Below are 22,532 nucleotides of genomic sequence, written 5' to 3' on the forward strand. Positions count from 1 at the left end.
GAAAAGGTTAAGGGAATTTTTAAAGCTACCTCAGCATAGACCCTTAGCTATTCCTCCAGTTTTAAATGTTTTAGATGATGTGTATTTAGAATCTAGTGTTTCCCCTGACTCCCTCCCCCCTGCTCCTGTCAAGCCAGACAGGTACTACAGGGTCCCAGACACACATCAATTTCTGTACAAGGGCCATACTGCTGACCCTGAAACTATTTCTCAGGGGCCTAAAGGGGTTTCCTCCACTACTGCTAAGAACCCACTCCCTTCGGAAAGAGATTCTAGGGCTTTAGAAAGGTGGGGCAAGAAAGTATATACATCTTCCACCCTTTCTATGCGAGCATTAAATTGTCAATTTCATATGATTCAGTATCAGGAATACATGTTGGATGACTTGCAAAAGAAACTGGCTTCCCCTGAACCATTAGATAGAAAGGGTTTACAGGAATTGGTTCATAATACTAAGCAGGTTAGCAGCCATTTCCTTCAGTGTGGATATGATGCATTGGAAGTTTCATGTAGAGCAGCAATGACAGGTGCGGTCATGTGCAGACATGCTTGGTTAAAGGAACAAACATTGCCAGACCATGTGAAAAATTAAGCTTTTGGACGCACCACTAGAGAAACATAAGTTATTTGGTGCTACTGCACAAGAGGTTTTAAAGAAAATAGAGGAAAAGGCAAAATCAGTGTAAATAGTCAAAGATTTCCTCCAGGTACAGCCTCCAAGATTCAGCAGGAATTGGCCTTCTAAACATTGGTCCTTTCCTGACACAGACAAATTTCAAAGAGGCAAAAACAGACGTGGCAGAGGTAGAGGGCAAACTCGAGGCTCCTACAGAGGACATCAATGGCAGCCTCCAAACCAGAGAGGTGGGGCAGGACCTTCCACTGCTCCACCAGGACAATCTCAATGACTTGACTTTGACTCCGCCATCCAGGACTCAATTAGAAGCACCTTTGGGCGGAAAGTTATCTTTATTCTCAAAAAATTGGCACAATATTACAAAGGACAAATGGATACTGGAGATAATAGACAAAGGATACAGGTTCCATTTACACACACTGCCAACAAGACAAGGCAGGCCATACCTGCCACCAAATCAAAGGGCAGAGGCACTCAAACAAATAACAAACCTACTTCAAATAAGAGCAATAGAAAAGGTTCCTTCTGCAGAACAAGGACAAGGATTTTATTCAAGACTGTTCCTTGTTCCAAGAAAAGAAAACCAATGGAGACCCATTCTGGACTTGTCCGCGCTGAATACTTACCTTATTGTGCCAAAATTCAAAATGCTGACTTTACAGCAACTCCTTCCCATGCTGGGCAAGGGGTCTTGGCTGGTAACTCTGGACCTCAAGGAGGCATACCTGCATGTCCCAATCAGACAAAGTTGCAGAAGATACCTCAGATTTTTTGCAGGCTCAGAGCATTATCAATTCTCAGCATTGCCCTTTGGCTTATCTACTGCGCCCAGAGTGTTCACGAAATGCCTGGCATCAGTAATTGCACATTGCAGACTTCAGTGGATACAAATATACCCTTATCTGGACGACTGCCTTATACAAGCGGACAGCCAACAAGCCTTATTAAAAAACTTGGACTATGTCATTCACCTACTGCAGGCCTTGGGATACACAGTCAATATTCAGAAATCAAGTCTCGTACCATCCCAACAAATACCTTTCCTGGGTGCCACGCTGGACACAAACACCCAGATGGCGTTTCTGACAAAAGAAAAACAAAAACAATTACCAGAATACTTCAGGAGATTGGCAACACACACCCAGATGACTGCAAGGAAAATCCTGCAGGCCCTGGGTTTCATGGCATCTTGCATTCTTCTGATTCCACATGCAAGGCTGCATATGAGGAAACTACAATGGTACCTAAAAAGTCTATGGTCTCAGCACAGCCACAGCCTGGAAACATTGATTCCACTCATTCCATGCCTTCAAAAGGAATTTCTGTGGTGGGCTCAAGCAAGCCATAAAAACAAAGGTCTGCCTTTCAGCAAGCCTCATACAAGTCAAACCATAACAACAGACGCCTCAGACCATGGATGGGGGGCGCACATGGAGGGCAGATGCATTCAAGGACAATGGACACAAAAAGAAAAGCACCTGCATATCAACCAAAAAGAAATGCTGGCAGTGATACATGCAATCAAGGCCTTCGAAAAGTTCATGCATCAGGGCCATCTACTAATAAAGACAGACAATACCACAGTTATGTGGTACATAAACAAGCAAGGAGGTACCCATTCCTACCCTCTTTGCAGACTGGCAGTGAATCTCTGGGATATTTCCCTACAATTGAAAATAGAGCTACAATCCCAGTTTGTACCAGGGAAGGACAATGTTCTGGCGGACAGCCTAAGCAGAAACATCATGGATCCACACGAATGGATGTTGCATCCAGACATTTTCTTACAAATAGCTCAAGCATGGGAAGGCGGATATAGATCTTTTTGCCTCCCACTTCAATCACCATCTGAAAAAGTTTTGCACAAGGACATACCATCCTCAAGCATGGAAGGTGGACGCTCTCTCCTTCAGTTGGAACTCTCTAACACTATATGCCTTCCCACCTTTTCCTTTGATGACCAAGGTGTTACTAAAGATCAAGATAGAGCAACCGAAAGTCATACTGATAGCTCCAGACTGGCCAAGACAACACTGGTACCCACTGCTACGGAGCTTGACACACACCATTCCGTGGCTCCTTCCTCAATGGCCACTTCTTCTGACACAGCACAATTACAGGACACTACACCCCAGCTTGAAAACATTGAAGCTGACAGCTTGGAAGATTCCATGACTATTACTCAGGATACACTTTCCAAAAGGGTAAAAGATATTATCCTGGAGGCGTGCAGACCTTCCACTAGAAAAACATACTCAGCAAAATGGAAAAGATTTCTTATCTGGAACAGCAAAAAGGGGCAAGACCCATCAGTGATGAGCATTCCACAGATCCTGGAATACTTGGCTGAAATGCTCCACAATGGCATTTCATATTCTTCCATAAAAATACATGCTTCAGCAATATCTGCCAAATATAACACTGATCCGCCTGTATTTTCTCACCCATTGCTAAGACAGTTTCTAAGAGGTATAAAGAACATCAACCCTCCAAGGAAACCACCAGTGCCTGCATGGGACCTCAACTTCATGCTGGAAAAATTAACTCTTCCTCCCTTTGAACCAGCAGCATCTTCAGAGTTGCAATTTCTGTCTTGGAAGACAGCCTTCCTTCTGGCAGTAACCTCAGCAAGAAGAGTCTCTGAGCTACAGGCCCTTATGGCAATACAACCATTTCTCATTTTTCACCAGGACAGAGTTTCATTGAGAACCAATCCGTCATTCATGCCAAAGGTGGTATCCAGGGTGTCCCTGAATCAAGCTATTCACCTGCCTACCTTCTTTCCCAATCCTCAAAATAAAGGAGAGAGACTTCTGCACAACTTGGACATACACAGACAGTTGCGCTACTACTTGGACAGAACAAAGTCTTTCAGAAAATCTGACCAGCTTTTTGTAGCTTTCGCTGCTGGATTGCAGGGAAAAGCAATTTCCAAACAGACAATTTCTAAATGGATTGGAAATTGCATTCGATTCTGCTACTCTTTTCATGGAAAAATGTGCCAGCTGACATCAGACCACATTCCACCAGAGCTACAGCCACCTCCACAGCCTTTTTAAGAGGAGTGGCAACAAAGGACATTTTAGAAGCTGCTACATGGAGCTCCGTGCATACATTTTCCAAACATTACAACCTGCCTTTATACTCCAGGTCCAGAGCAGGGTTTGCCTCTGCAGTCCTGCAGGGCATTTTAGCTACACCATCTTTGTCTTAGTGCCTACCACCCCCAGGTTGGCTATGGTATTCAACCCATATGTCAGGACTGCAGTTGCATCCTTGAAGGACATAGTACAGTTTTGTACCTACCATAAATGTAGATGTCCGATAGGTATGCAACTGCAGTCAGGTTTTCCCTCCCACCTACCCCTCTGTGGTATACTTTTGGGTTTCTACCCCTCATTTTAGCTACCTGGGGTAATCTTTTATGGTGTATTTGTTTTTATGCTGTTGTACTTGTCTGGAATTTTTCTCTATTTTTCAAAATTTAGCCTTCCTTAGAGGGCACCTGGCATCTGGGGCAAGAAACACTGAAGAAGATGGCGTCGGCTGACATTTTTATACCCCAGGCGCTCTGACATCGGGGAAAGGGCGACATCAGCCGACGCCGGACCCAGACTTTGGAATCTGGCCGACCGAAGGGCTGCCTGAGGCAGGACAACCCATATGTCAGGACTGCAGTTGCATACCTATCGGACATCTACATTTATGGTAGGTATAAAACTGTACTTTATGGCTGTGGAACCCTTCATCATTTTTCATGCTGACAGGGTCTTCCTCAGGACTACCCCAACTTTCATGCCCAAAGTGGTGTCCTGTGTGGCTCTCAACCAATCTATCCATTTGCCCACCTTTTTCCCAAAGCCTCAAAATAAGGGGGAAATGATCCTACACTCTTTAGATGTGCACAGACAACTTAGATTCTATCTTGATAGGACTAAGCCCTTTAGGAAATCTGACCAGTTACTTGTCAGAGGGCAAGGCCGTATCAAAACAAGCCATCTCCAAATGGATAGCATGCTGTATCCATTTCTGTTACAAGCACCATGGGAAGCCACCCCCTCAGCGGGTCAGAACACATTCCACTAGGGCAACTTCAACCTCTACAGCCTTTTTCAGAGGAGTCCCTACCAGGGACATTCTGGAAGCTGCAACTTGGAATTCTGTTCATACCTTCACCAAGCATTACCACCAACTTATCTTTTCCAAATCCAGGGTGGGTTTTGCAATCACAGTCCTGCAAGGCATACTAGCCAGCCCCCAACTCTTTTTGACTGCCTCCACCCATTCTTCAGCTTTGGGAATCAAGCCAAGTGTGATGACTGCAACAATGAAACATGAAGAACATAGTACAGTTGTGTACACTTACCATAAATATAGATGTTCAAGTGTATTCACTGTTGCAGCCCTGGCTTCCCACCCTCCAGCCCCCTTCTCTCTCTCTCTTTCTTCCTCACTCCTTACAGGGCTATTGTTTTCTTTTTACCGGAGGTGTCTTTCCACCATAACTTAGCTCCCTATTTGGGGTCTCTTGACATTTGGGGCAAGAAAAACTGATGTAATGGCGTTGGCTGCCTGTTTTTATACCACTGACGACCTGATGTCAGTACTGAAACGACAACTAACGCAAAAATATTAAGCCTCTGGTATTCAGGGCGACTGAGGGCTACCCCTGGCTGGATAACCCCAAGTGTGATGACTGCAACAGTGAATACACTCGAACATCTACATTTATGGTAAGTGTAAACAACTGTACTTTCCAAATTGACAGCCACAGATAGACTTGAAATAACCTAAAAGAAAGGTTATCCATTAAGATGCATGGTACAACCTGTGCTTCTTCTAAGTGCTGTCCGGCTTTGTCTTATCTTTATAGCTGTTTCAGCTGGGAAAATGCTTAAATGCTTTCAGAAAACATTTTCTCCAAGCCATTTCTCTTCATCTGATTATTTCCTAGAGACATGAGAACCAGACACAAAACTGCCAAGCATGCATTTGTTTACTAAAAAAACTCTTATAATATTAAATTTTATTTTTCATTTACTTGCTTTCCCTTAAAATGTGTTATTAGATTAAGCTAAGGAGCTTAACCCAGTCTCTCTCCTATGCAAGAATGACAAAAAGCACATTCATTTTTTTCTTTAGTAATGCTGTTTTAACCAGACTTTTTTTACATTGCAGTGCCTATATTTCTTAAAACTGAACAAGGAGAAAGAGAGAAGAAGGAAGAAAGAAAAGAGAAAAAAACAGGAGCACCTATTTACATTAGTATTCCCAGTACACTTAAAAGTAACTGAGAAAACTTTACTTTATTGGATGCAAAAAAAAAGCATGCACTATTAAATTAGTACTATTAAGAAAATAATTTGATCTGATATTGTCAATCTTCATTTAATCATTGACTGTGGGTTTGGTTCCATATATCGGGCTTTAAGAAATGTAGCACTTGTGGGCAGAAAATCCCAGTTTCTGATGCTCAGCTTTAATCAACAGGCACTCATTGATAGGTGCAACAAGCTGATATTGAAAGGCCTCCTATCACTTCATCTTCAGGCACTCCATCCATTTCAGGGGCTCAACCCCCCTCTTAAAAACATAAGCAGAAGAGATCACCCAATAGATCCTGTCATTTAGGGGAACATCTCGCCAAAACTTGTAGACCTTCAGAGCCGACCACTTCAGCTCCTATAATCCTCAGGGCCTCCCCTCTGCACCGGAGCTGAAGATTCTCCCTGGAGCCGATGGCAGCCAGACCCAAGTCCCCTCTTCTCCAGCAACCCAGGCCCTCTTCCAGGCCTGTTTTTTTAGTTTCTTCCATTAGGTCCTCCCGAAGCTGAGGTGGACAGCATGATGGTCATATTGTTCAAGGCACAAATTCATCTGGGGATCTTGCTTGCTCCGTTCCCTCTCGGATCCACAAGCAATATTCCTACCTTCACCCCTATCTCTCCTTCTCTAATCCGACTCCGGGTTTCAAAGTTATTGAGTCCGAGCCTTCCTGGAGCTGAGATGTAGAAGCCAATAGGTATGGTTACCTCTACTCCAATGGCCTCCCTGATTTGCTCAGCTCTGACTGTTTCAGAGCCAAGCAACGCTTGTAGCTGTAGCTTTGGCTTTGGTTCAGAGGGGGTGACATCAGCAGCAACATTTTTGGAGCTGTCTCTTCCTCTCAGGGCTTCGGCATTGGAGAGCTCGGATTCATCTCCTCACTCGGATCCTGGGGCAGTAGGGGTTCATGGAGCTTCCCCATCAACAGCTTCAGCTCTGGTGGGGTGCCTGTGGTGTCCCAATCTCCCTTGGTGTTTGAGGTGATGGAAAGCGTTTTCTCTGTACCCAGAAGAGCCGTGACTCTACCTGCTTTGGATCCTGGCCCCCCTTCAGCAGTTTTTGTGTTTGCGACATCTACTCTGTCCCTTCCTGGACAACCTACCCAAAAGGACTTCGTCTATTTCCCAATTAGGACCCCTGGAGTCTTCCGATACCTCTCCAGAGCACCCCACTGAGGAGGTCCCACAGAAGCACCAGTGCAAAAGTAGACACTTGGATTCCCCTTTGGAATCCCTGACTGTGGACACCAATCTCGATGAAGTGGAAGGGTCCCACAGATCACCACCCGAGGATGTCTCCTTTGGAGACATCATGGAAATCCTTCACCAAAAGGTTGGTTGGTCTTCCAAAAGCCCTAACCCAAAGGAATCCGTGTTTCTGGAAGCCTTTGGGTCAGGCCCATCTACTTCTTGGGTCCCCCCCCCAGGCCCCCTTATTGTCCTTGTGTCTTGCAGAGCGTGGAAGGAACCAGACACAGTGGAACATATTCTTAAGTGAGCCGATAAGATCCTTAGAGCCTTTTCTGACCTTCCACATTGGACTAAGGGTTTTCCCGTCAATGCCAGGGTCATTGCAGCTGCCATCAAAAAGAGCTGGCTCAGCAAAGCTCCACTGTCCATCCCCGTAACAGGGAGTCTAGGCCTTTAAACAGGTTCAGGAAGTGGGTTTATGCTTCAACGACCTTCGCATTGCAAGCGCTGAACTGCTTAGAACATGTAACCAGGCTAAAGAGGGTCTTAGTTAAGGAACTCTCTAGTCCTGTCCCAGGGTTCATGTCTGCCATGGAACAGATTAACTTTTCCTCAAGAATGGCCACCCTACAGTCTACCTGCAGTATGTCCATGAGGTTGATCTGTCATGTTGCAGAGGGTGCCTCACGGGAGGCTGGATCAGGCATTGCCATCAGATGCCACACCTGGATGTGGCTGTGTGATTTTTGCGGAACCCTATAAGGTGTATTTTGTCGACGCTGCTTTCAATAGAGCAACAGTTTTTGGTCCAACAGTTAAAGACACACTCTGCCAAAGTGAAAAGGATGGAAAGACCTTGTCTGCCATCGGGATACTCTTCTCTACCCCACAGCAGACCTTTTCCAGGAACCAGGATGGAGGTAAGAAGTTATGGTTCCGTAAATGTCAAGGTCCTTTTCAGGATTCACAAGATGACATGTCTCCCAGAAGCACCAGGGGAAATGGTTATAATAGCAGATGCCACACCCTTGACAGAGAGGGTCTGATGAACCAAGGGTCTCAAGATTCTTTCTCGAACAGACCCAATCAGTAATCCTGAAGAATTGGCCCACTGCCATACTATGGAGCCAGTCGGGGGATGTTTGTCTCTACACCCAACACCCTGGGAAGCCATCACAAGATCATTGGATGTAAAAAATTATATCCAGAGGCTATTCTATACCCTTTTTCCAAAAACTCCTCACCAAACAAAATCCTCCTCGATGTTCCACTCAATCAACGGGAGGTGGCAGCATTAGAGATTTTAAAGCTGCTGTCAAAATGAGTCATCCAAAGTGTTTTCCCAGACCAATTCGGATCAGGCATTTACTCCAGATTCTTTTTAGTGCCCAAAAAGATGGGGTACTCAGACCCATTCTGGATTTCATCTGTAAACAAGTCGGTTGCCCACTCAAAGTTCCGAATGGTCATGATACAGTCCATTCTGCCCTTCCTGCAGAAGGACGACTGGATGTGTTGTACAGACCTTCAGGACGCATACTATCACCTCAAGATGAACAGGCGCTCAAGATGGTATCTTCGCTTTAGGCTGGGAGCCAATCACTATCAGTTTAGAGCACTGCCCTTTGGTCACATCACAGCCCCCAGGGTGTTTACCAAGTGCATGGCAGTCATAGCAGCTCACCTGAGACTACAAGGATTCCAGGTGTTTCCTTACCTAGATGATTGTCTCCTAACTGTTGCCACCAGTCATTGACTTCTTCAAGCTAGAGAATATGTATTCCATCTAGCCTCGACCTTTGGTATTTCTATCAATCTAAAAAAAGTCCAATCTTCATTCAGTTCAAGTCATAGACTTCATTGGAGCTTGTTTGGACACCACTTCATCTCTAGCCCTTCTAACTCCAGACAGGATTTTCAACCTGAGATCTCAAGTCAAACAGATAATGGGCATTCCTTCCCCCCAAGCAAGTCTTGTTCTTAGGGTCAGTGATGGCTACAATTACTCTGGTGCCATTAGCCCACCTTCACGTGAGTGTACTTCAATGGACCTTAGCCACTGGTCTCTCCTTCACTGTCTATTAAACTACCCAATCAGGATCTGACAAGCTTGCAAACAGTCTCTCATCTGTTGGATCCAATTCAAAGATCTTCTCTAAGGCATTCCTTTCGTCGTCGTCCCCTCCACCACTATAACTACAGATGTGTCCCATCTTAGGTGGGGGGGCATTATCTGGGATAGATGGTCCAAGGCACATGGTCCTCCCTAGAGACCAATTTGCATATAAATGTTCTGGAGGTGAGAGCAGTGCTTCTTGAGTTGCAAGCCCTTCATTCCTCTCTCTCCTTGTGGGAACTACTGCTATTCAGACAGACAACTTGTCAGTTGTCTGGTATATCAACAAGCAAGGAGGAACCAGGTCTTATCCTTTGTGTCTAGAGGCCATGAGGTTGTAGCAATGGGCGATCTCTTCCAACTGCTTTCTCATAGCAACCCACATTCCAGGTAAGTTGAACATACTGACAGGATCAACAGGGCCATTCTAATGCCTCATGAGTGGTCTCTCAATCCTTCAGTGGCAAATATGATCTTCCAGAGATGGAGTCAACCTTGCTACGACCTGTTCGCATCTCCCTCCAACACCAAGTGCAGCGAGTTTTTTTGCCCTGATCCCTCCTCAGGGACATTCACCAAGAGATGCTGTAGTCCATGCTTGGCCCCCTGGTCTACTCTGTGCCTGTCCTCCTCTTCCGCTTATTCCCAAATTTCTGCAGAAAGCTCAGAGGTTGAAGTGCCAAGTCATACTCTTTGGCCCATAGAGTGTGGTTCCCCTTCCTTTCGTCTCATCCAGTTCGTCCACCTTGGACTCTGGATGCCTCTCCAGATCTGTTGTCCCATCCTTTGGGACACTCCCATCCAGATCTTCCAAACCTGAAATTAACTTCTTGGTTTCTCCACTTCCAATGATGGCTAGATTTCCCCAGTCAGAAAAATTTTGATTACGACACACAAACTGTCCACTAGACAGTTATACAACAGTAAGTGGAAGAGGTTCTCCATCTGGGCTTGTAAGAACAATTTAGATCCCTTTTCTGCTCCAGTTTCAGGTGTGTCGGACTTGTTGGCATATCTTTTTAGCAAAGGGGCAAGTTTTTCAGTGGGGAAAGTGCAACTGGCGGCCATTTCCAATTTTCAAATAGGGGAGAATTCTTTCTCTCTAGCTTCATCTAAATTGTGCAAGGCCTTCTTAAAAGGTCATTTTCTTCTATGTTCTCCTGTTAAGGATCCTGCACTTCCCTGGGACCTGACCTTGGTTTTATAGGCTTTAGTTTCGCCTCTATTCGAACTTTCAGCAAAGGTAGACATAAAGTTGCTGATGTGGAAAACTATTTTCTCAGTGGCTATTACTTCATCCAAGAGAGTATCTGAGTTACAGGCTTTGTCTTGCAAGCCTCCATATTTGATTTTTCACAAAGAACAGAGTTATTTTGTATACTAATTCTTCTTTTTTGCTCAAGGTCGCTTCTGAAGCTAACTTAAAGCAAGTCATCAGTCTTCCTCTTTTCTTCCCAAATTTTCAAAACAAAGAGAGCCTCTGCTTCATACGTTGGATATACATAGACAACTCCCGTTCTATTTAGATAGAACCAAAACCCTTAGGAAATCTGACCAACTCTTTGTGTCCTTTTCCAAGTCCTGGTTGGGTAAATCAGTTTCCAAGGTTACCCTAGCTCATTGGATAACTAGTTGTATCAAACTTGCATATTCCACTAAGGGCATTCCCTTACCTTGCCACATTAAGGCCCATTCTACTAGATCTGTTTCTACCTCTTCAGCCTTTTGGTCTAAACTTTCCATTGATGAAATTTGTTCAGCTGCTACTTGGTCAAATCATCATACCTTTATTTCCCATTACAAACTGGACGTTATTTCTAGGAACAGGGCTTCCTTTGATTCTGCTATGCTCCAGAATATCCTTCTTTGAGGGCCTTCCAAGTTCTTTCTGTAGCTGGGGACTCTGTTCCATAGGTTGAAGAGCAGATGAAGGCAACAACATCAGATAAAGAAGTTATGTCCTTACCATAATATGTCATCTGTGTTGTTGCCTCTCATTTGCTGTTCAACCTTCCCTCCCTCCATCTCCCTGCCTTTTGAAGGACCTAACGGAAATTTTTTGGGCAGATACTTCTGTTCTCCTTCGAGCTACTGAAGTATTATTTCTACGTAATTTCTTTTTCTTTATTTGTATCATGATTATGTGATATTCTATGTTGCAGCAAACTTGATCCGAGGGATTTGGAGGAGATGAGCGTTATGGGTAGGGGAGGAGCTCAGATGTTGGAGCCTACTCCTTTGATATGCAGCTGAGTTGGATCTGATGCCCAGATCCGAAACCCATAGGTTGAAGAGCAAATGAGAGGCAACATCACAGATGGAACATTATAGTAAGTACATAACTTATTTTTCATTCAAGTTGCTTTTGAACAGAATAAATACTTTGCTTTGTGTAGTGAAAGACTTCCATAGAAGCAGTTCTGTCTGTGATGCAAAATCTTCCTGGAAGCATGTTTTATTTTGTAAAAGAGATAGAGGTAGCTTGAGCAGGTGTTTGATACCATTGGACTTGCAAAGCTGTAATAGGTCTGGCAGTATGGTCTGTTGAAGATCTATGTGGAAGTCAGAGGTCACCTCCTCAGTTTGTATGATGCTGAGGAGAATGACAAGGCTTTGAGACAGTGTGCATAGTCTACAATTTAGGCCCTTCACTTTTTTGTGACAAAGCATTGTAGTTTCAGTTGTGACATGTTTTTGGACAGGTACATGCCAAAGGGTGCACTGTGTTGAGTTATTGGCCTAATGAGTACTGATTTCAGTGGAATGGTTACATTCCTGGACAAAAAACTGTGCAATAAGGAAAAAGAAATACTGGACATGTAGTGATTAAATGACAGGCCACTGTCAAAGTAGGTTGCCAGATGCCTAACTATGGAATCAGTTTTCAGGAGGTTGTTAATGTGGTAGTTACAAGAGGAGTCATATTGCTAAAAGATACAATTGCACACTTCTTTCATTTAGTTTTAGTGCATGGTGTTGACACTAGTTATTTGATTGGGATAAGGCACTCTTGGAAACTTTTATTGTCCTCTGGGTGAGGAGTTTATTATGGCACTAAGTTAGCAATTGTGCAGATTTATTTATCCACAAACCCTTAACATTATCTTCGACCTCTGGAAAGTAAATGCCAAAGAGGAGTTGCCCAAGAAATGAACCTCTTCTGAAAGAAATAGAGCTCCCGACCCTAATTTCCTGGGTTCTGCTTATCTGTAGGTTATGTATATCCTTTTTAATTCTATAATTATCTTTTCTGTAACCTTACAGATACGACTATTCAGGACTGGGTGCAATCACCCAATCAGTTGAAGCCCCGCCTTTGTGCAAGAGAATGCCTTTTGCTGTCCTTCGTTAATCCATCATGAATCTTGTGTCAAGATGGAAGGGGTTAAATCAGACCACGTCAACCACATTCACCATAAGATTGAAGGCCGAAGCATCTTTTCAATTCCTCAGTTTTAATCTTTGAAAACTGAGGTACTGACTGGTGCTTGTGGCTTCAATCTTAGGGTGAATGTGGTTGACATGCGTCTGATTTAACTAGTGAGGAAGTTCCAGCTGGACGCAGAATGGTGTCAAAATGCTGTTTTTGGCAGATTTCTCTTTGTACAGACTTGCATTGATCCCATGTTTTTGCTATTTCTCAGATCATGTGTGGACACTGGAACAACAGGACCTATCACTTACCTGCCTTCTAATGACAGCAGTGAACTCCTTAGAAGCTCAAGCTCCTCCCTACCCATAATTCTTCCTGCTGTAAGTTCTACAGATCTTGTTGCCACCTGCAGGATGAGTTCTTCAGGGCTTGGGTGCATAGAAAACATTTTCAGTGTATTTCTGGGTATTTTCTGCTTACAGACAGGGGTATTTGACTTTTTTCTTCCACTCTACTTGGTTGCCCTTTTTCTCCATTTTTAACCATTGATGATTTTTTATTCTTGTGTTCTCCTTCTCAATCACATTTCAGGCTTTGGCCCATCCCTTTCAGTACTTCTCTCACTTGTAGGGGTCTCGAATTGTAGCACATTAGAAAAGGAAGAGAGAAAAAAACATTTTTCTTTGCAATTATCGTAGGTTAGAAAGTGTGGAAAAAGAAACAAAACAATTTTTCTTCAAATGCAAGATCCAAATTGTGGCCCCCAAGGTTCTTTGTGATCTTTGTTTGTTTGATTAGGAGCTGTACATTTAGATGCTGACTGCACCATTTTTAATAGATTTAGTGCCAGGACCCCTGCAGATTACAGTAGCAAACTAGTGGCCAAGGCAATTATCCTTGCCGATTCTGTTTTGCCAGACTCATTTCCATGATGTCCTATTGAAAAAAGAAAAGAGAAAACTGGGGAAACCATTAGTGCTGGAGGGACTTTCACAACTGTAAGTTACCCAGGTTAGTCACCTCCACATCTAGCGAAAATCCCTCCTGTGCTTGTCCCCTCCAGGTCCTAGGGCCTTTCCTAAGCAAGCTTCTTGACCTCCAGGGTTTCCTTTGGCAGCAAGGATGATTCCCCTCCTTGTCTGCTATTGGGAATTTTCTGTTCAGAGAGAGAACTGTCAAAATGGAGACTTCTTTCCAGTTTAAGTAAACTCTCATATGTCTTGAATAAGCGGAATCGGACAAAGCAGCTACAGCATATGTCCCTGAAGAGCCCTACACAGCTGGATTGGGAACGCGTGTTGCTAGCTGTTGTAAGATCCAGATTTGTTACAGCGGCATCCTGGCCCCATCAGTTCCTTTATCTGTTTTTCCTCCTCTTGACGCAGGTTGGGCACAGGCAGTGTGTGGATTGGTTCTGAGTGTAGTGCCAGCAATGTTGGTGTGGATTGATCTCACTTCTCCAACGCAGGTTACTTTGGCACCATAACCTTGACACTGATCCTTTCAGTGTTGATGGCCACCAGTCCTCGATGGTCAGCGTTAAGCCCGCCCGCACCAATTATAATTGGGTCCTTCTCAGTGTCAGAAAGATCGGCTGTCGACTGCTCAGGACTGATGGTCTCAGCACCGATGGTGGATGCTGGATTCCCTCCTTCAACTCCAGTATTATCTTCGGCACCGATTCCAACTGGCCTAGATATTTCAGAAGAGACATACATGCAGAAGGGTACTGTTCCAAGTGCATTTGTGCCTATAGCTACAGAGACACCAATGCTTCCATTAAATGTCAACAAGTTTGGACCCATGCACAGGGCATCACAGTTGCCCTCACAGTATACGAGAATGCATAAGACAAAACCGATGAAGTCAAGGTTTCCTCCTCGTCATACAGTTCTGAGGAAACTCATCAGCCTAGCTCCCCCGTGGAAGAGGAAGTGCAAGAAGAAGCACAAAAGACTCCCTTTCTGAGTGGCCCACTCAGGCTAGAGATTTGGATGAAGAAAAGGTTTCTTCCAAATACCCTCAAGAAGGCCCTTCTTTTAATGAAATATTAGAGATGAAGCAGAGGGGCTCATCACCAGCAGACCTTACCTGTCTAGACTGACGTGTTAACATGGCATTTTCTAAGGTGTGGAAAGAGCAGGACATGAATGAGCCTATCGCCAGAAAACTTGATAAGATTTTGTGTACCCCAAAGACAGACTGTTTTTGAGCAAAGAACTCCCTGTGAACTCTACTGCTGGGGCTGCAGCTACCAAGAGGAATATCCCTAAGGATGCTCAGTCCATTCATCCTCCCAGTAAGCAGTGCAGTGTGGAGTCATGTTTATATGTCAAGTACATTTTAAGTCGGACCCATGAACTGCATAACACGTATGGGGAGGTTTCAAAGGGTCATTTTACAGAATACGGTGGACACCTTGAAACAGCTACTGGTAGGTGAACCATTCCCAACTGAAACCCAGGCAGCTGCTATGAGTGCAGTTTCTTTTGTGTCCAGATGTTATTTCATAATGTGATGGATGGATCAGCAAGGTCAGCACAGTCAAGCTTAGGTGAAGAAAGAGGCTTGGCAGTGCTTGATAGATTTTCCTGGACTTTTTCAAAGTGGCATCCATTATTGCTCCATTTGATGGCATATTTTTCAGGCTATGTGTCAAAGACAGGCTGGCTACCTGTAAGCAAGAGGGCAAGACACTTTCAGTTGTTGGGATTAACTTCTCTACTCCTTAAAGGAGCTTTCAAAGCAACCAAAAAGGGGGTAAGAATTTATGATTTTGCAAATCCCATTAGGCCTGAGTCTGTTCCTGGACAGAAACTCTTTGGGAGTTCCAGACTGGTTGCCAACCTTGCAGTAGAGGTGGTCCAAACAACCAGGGAGGTCGAAGATCCTTTTTAGGACTGCATTCCTATGATCACTTAAGGTTTGCCTGACTGCCCCTCAAGGCAGCCAGGGGGCATCTCTCCTTGGATATTCTGGCATGGCTGGACATCTTTTTAGATTTATGGGTAAGGAGAATCCTATCCAGAGGCTGATTTATTCCTTTTTCACACCTCCACCAGTCTATCCTTCTCATCTTTGAGCAGTACCACCCAGACATAGTGAGGCAGCCATAAAGGAGGTGCAAGCACTTGTAAACAAAAGAGCCATCCAGTAGGTACACCAGACCACATAGGATCTGGATTTTATTCCAGATTCTTTTTAGTACCCAAATCGACTCAGGACCCCATGCTCATACTGGATCTCAAGTCAGCTGAACAAACAAATAAAGATGAAGACTTTACGTCAGAGTGCAGTCAGTTTTGGCAGGGAATTCAATGTACTCTGTGGATCCTTAGGATACTTTACATAAACATATGTCATCCAGGAAGTACCTTCTCTTCCAGGATGGAGCCAATCATTTTGAAGTTTGATCCCTGACATTCATTCTCACCTCAGCCTAATTGGTGTTAACCAAATGCATTGCGCCAGTCATGGCACACATGCTACTTCTAGGGATATGACTTTCCTGTACTTGGATGAGTGGCTCGAGTAGTTAGTGGCAGCAAGACAGTACTTGCTCAATATCTGTCAGCCTTTGGGGATTATCATCAACGTGACCGCATCTAACTTTCCACCCTCTCAGCACTTAATATTCATAGGCTGTCTGACCAACACATTAGATCAAACTGGCAAACTTACCTGAAGTGATAGTCACAACCACAGTTAAAGAAGTGACACAATTGGTGACCCAGGGCAAACATTCAGCAGGGAGCATTTTATAGCTATTAGGGTTGATATCAGTCTCCATTAAAATGGTACCTTAGGCCAGGCTAAGAATGAGGATCTTTTAAAAGACACTATAGACTCAGTGGGATTAATCTTAAGCAGATGCTGTTTCACTCAATGACTTTTGTCGAATGCTGTCAATATGAGCCTAAAGTAGTGGACTGATTTTCAGAATCTATCATTCGGATGTCCTTTTACCAAGCTGATTCCAAAAGCAACAGTGACAATGAATGTGTCTTTCCTTGAGTGGGAGATGGTCTTCATCAACAAGATTCATAAACGGGAGGAGAGGCCTCCTTTCTCCTAAACGTTCTTCAGATGAAGGCAGTCCTAGCATTGCAGACATTTCGAGAATGCACAGTGGTATGGTACATCAGCAAGCAAGGGAGAACCTGATTATATGCGCAAAAAAACTATGAGGGTATGGGAGTGGGCATTGACCTGTCATCTCTTTCTAATAGCAATGCATATACTGGGAATGTCCAGTGTGACTGTGGATAAGTAAAGCAGACATATTGATCCTTCCAGTAGAACAAGGTGGTTTAGGATTACCTGATTTCAAGGGGTATTTCAGAGCTACACAGTTAAGGCTCAATACATAGCATGAGCAGAAAGCTACAATTCAAAGTGGAAAAGGATGATGATGAAATAAGGAGTGACTGGAATTTTTGATGCAGCTCCTTAAGGAGAATAACAATAACCATACAGAATATTATAAAGTAGGAGAAAGTATTCTAAGAACTAAGCCAACATGGGAATGGAGAAAGGAAATTCTTGTGATAGGGATGACTGCAACTGGGGGAACAGAGAATGTGCACAAGGGAGCTGGAATTTACTGGAGAAAATTGAAAAAGCAACCAAGGTATTGGGAGTAGTTAATTCAAGAGGGAAAGATAATAGAATGGGAAGAGGCTACGGATACATTTGGATTGCAGGTTAGAGATTGCCTTCCCTATCAAGGACTGATATCAGACAATGGGCAAAGAGAAAGGAATAGGAGGATCCTAAGTGACAGCCCAGCACTGGTAGAATTTTAAGTAGCCTGTTTTAAAAAAGGGATGATTAATAGGACATATAAAATATTTCATAGGAATTAGTCAGAGGAGGTTAGAAAGGATTGAGAAGAGAGACTGGATAAGCAGTCCACAAAGAAACAATAGGAAGGATATATGTATGGCTTCGAAATATGCAGTAAAGTAGAATTTGTAGAAGTTTTGCCTAGAAGTGTTTTTATACCCCAAGCAGACTTCAAATATTTTTTCCACAGGTATAGTGCAAATTGTGGAGATGGTGGGAGAACAATGAGGTAAATGGGAACATAATTTTGGGAGTGTAACGAGTTGGCATACTTTAAAAAATCCCTGCAGACTACCCTGTTAGAAATATTGGGTAAGCAAATTGGTGTAACTAAGGAAATTTTTTTTGAGCTGTGATACAGAATCGGAATTGCCTAGCGATAGATAGTAAGTCCTTGCTGAGTCTAATTCTGGTGACTACCAAAAAAGCAATTACTAGAAAAGGGAAATCAAAGTCTAAATCAACACTACTGGAAGTAGTGACTATATAGCTACACAGATAAAGGAACTGGAAGTTGGATCTTTAGAAAACAATTGGAACAAATTACATAGAAAAAAAATGGAAATTGTGGAAAAATATATGCAAAATAATTTTATTTTATTTATTTTACATTTGTTGACCAGGACAGTCTAACTGCATTTATGTCCATTTTCAGTAGAGTCCTGGGGAGATAAGCTCAAACAGATTACTAGACTACTAACATGCAGGTACTAGTTGTTATACAGTTAAACACTACAAATTTTAAACATAGTAGTGCATTGGTGCAGTGGTAGCATTGTTGTCTGACAGCTACATGTTCTCTGGTTTGATTCTTGGCTGGGGTGCCTTACCTTCTGTGTGGAGTCTGTATGCCCTCCCTGTTTTGTGTGAATGACCTGAGACTTACCCTCCCTGGACTACATGAAAAGAGACATGGAGGAGCTCTCCGATCTTGTATCCCAGGCAGGTATGACCCTAACTCTGAGTAACATCCTGCCATCACCCAGAATGATACCACAGTACAAGGACAAAATGATTGACTTCAACAATTGGCTAAGTTTCTGATGTCATTCTAAGGGGATCCAGTATTTGTCTGCCTGGGACAACATGATCGACAGTCCACGATGCTTTGCCAGAGATGGCCTGCACCTGTCACCTTTAGGATTCCAGATACTGGCTAAGGCTCTTGCCATCCCTATAGTGCCTTTTTTAGGCAAGGTTCAAATGACAAATTCACCACCGTAACAGGTACAAGCAAGCAAAATCAGAGGGTAATGCTACTCAATGCTAGAAGTCTAAACCTCAAAATGCACTCACTTGAGGCACTCCTTAAAATGGAGAACATTGACATCTGTGCAGTGACAGAGACCTGGTTTCAAAGCTCCAGAGAGCACCCCTGCATTACCAGGCTACAATTCATACCACATCTTTCGGCCACCTAACCCAGAAAGAAGCACTAAAGGCGGAAGCGTGTCCATATTCATTAAGGATATCCACACCTCCAGGCTAGTTGCACAGCATAATGTATCCAAGATTATCCAAGTGCAACTAACTCTGGGCAAGACCGCAATCCAAATTGTAGCTTGCTACAGACCCCCTACCATGCCCCAGGATTCACACTCCTCATTTCTTGATACACTGGAAAGTATTAGGGTACAACCCAACACCCTAATAATGGGCGATTTCAACTACCCCACCATTAACTGGGAAAACTACTCATGTACCAACTCTTTTGCTGAACGTTTTCTAGAATTCATAAATTCCAACGCCTTGAATCAACGTATTCACACCCCCACCAGGGGCAGCAATATCCTAGACCTGGTCATTACCAACATGGGAAACCGGTGTTCCACACCAGAGGTCAATTCCTTGTTGGTCAGATCCGACCACAAGCTAATCAGCCTAGACATCCACATCCCACCCCCACCCCTAATTAGGGAAACCATCGTAAAAAACTTCTCCAAAGCCAACTTCACACTTCTTAAGACAGAAGTGGCAAACTTCATGACACCCATGCAGATGGACAATAGAGGTATGACTGCCGAATCCTACACAAATGCACTTTATAAGCACTTACACGAGTGCATGGATCATGCTATCCCTAATAGAACCAAGATGTTATCCTCCAAAAAAAGGAAGCCAATCTGGTGGTCCTCTGCCATAAAGAAACTCTACAACAGAAGAAAGAAACTGTTGCAAAAAAGAGTAAAATCCCCATGACTGGAGGAACTCCCTGGTCAACCTCAGTAAGAAGCTGAGATCCCTCATAAAATCCTCCAAAGCTAGTTACAAAAACAAAATTGCCACTGACTCTAAAGACAACCACAAAGCATTCTATAGCTATGTCAAGAATCTAAATAGGAACACTCACATCTGCTCTGAGTTACAGCACAATGGCACTAAATATACAGAACCAACTGATATTGCCAACATCCTAGCAGATAGGTTCAGTGCTAACTTTACCCTCCCTCACCCCCCAGAGGGCCCATCTCTATACCGGACGAATGCAAAGTTCCTATAATCACGGTTGCACAGGTAAAAAACACACTCTCCAAAGCCAAGAACACAGCATCCATGGGACCTGACAATATCCCAGGCTGCGTTCTACACGAACTACAGAATAAACTGGCACCCTACCTAAGTACCATGTTCAATCATAGCCTCACCTCAGGCTTTGTACCCACTAAATGGTGCACCGCGACGGTTATCCCACTCCACAAAGGGGGAGCCACGACAGACCCCGGGAACTACCGCCCCATTAGCCTGACGAGCCTGGTCTGCAAGGCCATGGAACGTATCATCATGGAACTCATAAACAAAGACATTGGTAATCTCCAAACTCTGGACCCTACCCAGTTTGGATTTGTAAAAGGCAGATCATGTCTCTTAAACCTGATTGACTTCTTTGAAGCAGTCACCAAAGCCATAGATGAGGGTAAAATGGTTCACATAGCTTATCTAGATCTCGCCAAGGCTTACGACACCATCCCCCACTCTGGAATTATAGATAAGCTCACTAAACTAGGTATAAATCCCTATGTCACAAGATGGGTTGCCAACTGGCTCACGGACAGAACCCACACTGTGAAAGTAGCGGATTCCAATTCTGACATCAGACCAGTGACAAGTGGAGTACCACAGGGTTCAGTCCTGGGTCCTCTCCTGTTTGGTATCTACTTCTCTGAAGTGCAGGCCAACACAGAGGGTCTTTGGCTAACAAAGTTTGCAGATGACTGCAAACTAGGAGCCATAATCGAAACTCCTGATGATGTGGACAAACTACAAAAGGGCCTCACTGAGACAGATACCTGGTGTCAAAGCCATGGCCTGAAGCTCAATGCCAAAAAGTGTATTGTCATCCCCTTTGATAAAAACTCTGTACCCATGAACTACCACATAGCTGGTAGTCTACTTAATGCTGAAAACGTGATAAGAGACCTTGGGACACAGGTGGACAGTAGTCTCTCCTTTGATAATCACATCGCCACAGTGGTCAGGAAATCCTTCTACGTGGCTCATCTCATCACAAAAGGATTCTCATCCAGAAAAAAAGAGGTTATTGTTCCCCTCTACTCATCACTCATTAGACCCATTATAGAGTACAACGCCCCTTTTGGTATGTACCTCACATGACATCTACAACAACTGGAAAGACCACAGAAATACCTCACAAAGAGGATTACTGACCTCAAACAGATGCTGTATGCAGACTGTCTCAAAAAACTCCAGCTTTACTCCATCGCATATCGCCTACTCAGGGGCGATCTCTGCCTAACATACAAAGCTATGTCAAATCCAGAGCTGTTGGACATGCTCCACTTAAAGAAATCCCAATCCCTCCGAGCTACACGCTCTAGGGACCTAAACCTTGTCACCACAATAAACAGAACATGCTGGAGGGATAGATTCCTGTCCCAGAGACTTCCCATACTCTGGAACAGACTACCTATCTATGTCAAACAGAGCTCCTCATTAGCACTCTTCAAGAAAAATCTTGATGATTGGATGGGAAATTCACCCCGGGGATCATTTCTGTGGCTCTGCTCGACAAGGGCACAGGAAAATAATTTTCTTGGGTGGCGAAAGCCAGGGTACATTTTTTGGCTAGGCTTGTATGGGCCCTAGGGCCGATAGCCTAGTACCTACCTATGAACAGTTCAGGAATCTTCACAGTTTATACAAAAACATGTTGCAAGCATTCGGTAAGATATTTTAGACTTTATGTACAAGACTTCATTAGTAACTAGAAAGTAATTGTTAAACAAATACATTGTTTCAACAGTTCAGCAATGCTCACAGTTTAAACAATAATTGTTGCCTGCCTTAGGTAGGATGCTTTAGAATTATATGCAGAAGAATTTAACTAGGTATTTTAAATTATCTCTATTAGGATAATATATGTTTTTGCCAAGGATAGGCCTTGATCTAAAAAGACACAGATAGAACAGGAATTAGATCTTAAGAGAGGGTATTTGGGATATAGTATGAGATTAGCCTGGATTTGTACAGGGACATAACCAATGGGTTTTAATATAGAGTTTCAGATTGTGTTTAAAAAGTGTAAATGAAGACAGTGATGTAAGTTCATGGGGGAGTTGGTTCCAATACTTTCCAATTGCATTTGAGAACAGAGCATCTCCTGCCATGTTATTAGATTTACATGTTGATACAAGTAGTTTATTAGATGTGTGTAAAGTTGAAAGGTTCTTATATTGGGTAATGAGACTAGAAAGTATTGGGGTATTGGTAGATTGGAAAAGGGTTTTGTGAGCAATGGTGAGTTGTTTAAAGTGAATCTGATTCAGAAGCTGTAACCAGCCTAATTGTTTCAGATTATGGCAGTGATGGGTCCTAAAAGAGGAAGCAGTAGCAAATCTGGCAATGCTATTGTAAGCGTAGGCTAGCTTGTTAAGGTTATTTTTTGACAAGTTAGTATATATGGAAGAAGCATAGAGAAGTGTGGAGATAAGGTGGGAATAGGCAATAGTGGATGTTCATCGTGCATACAGCTGCAGTCATCACACTTGGGTTATCCTGCCGTCAGGCGGGTCCTCGGTCGGCCGAATT

This window comes from Protopterus annectens, chromosome 2.part0, assembly GCF_019279795.1.
Source record: "Protopterus annectens isolate FY-2018-M chromosome 2.part0, PAN1.0, whole genome shotgun sequence".
Taxonomy (NCBI): domain Eukaryota; kingdom Metazoa; phylum Chordata; order Ceratodontiformes; family Protopteridae; genus Protopterus; species Protopterus annectens.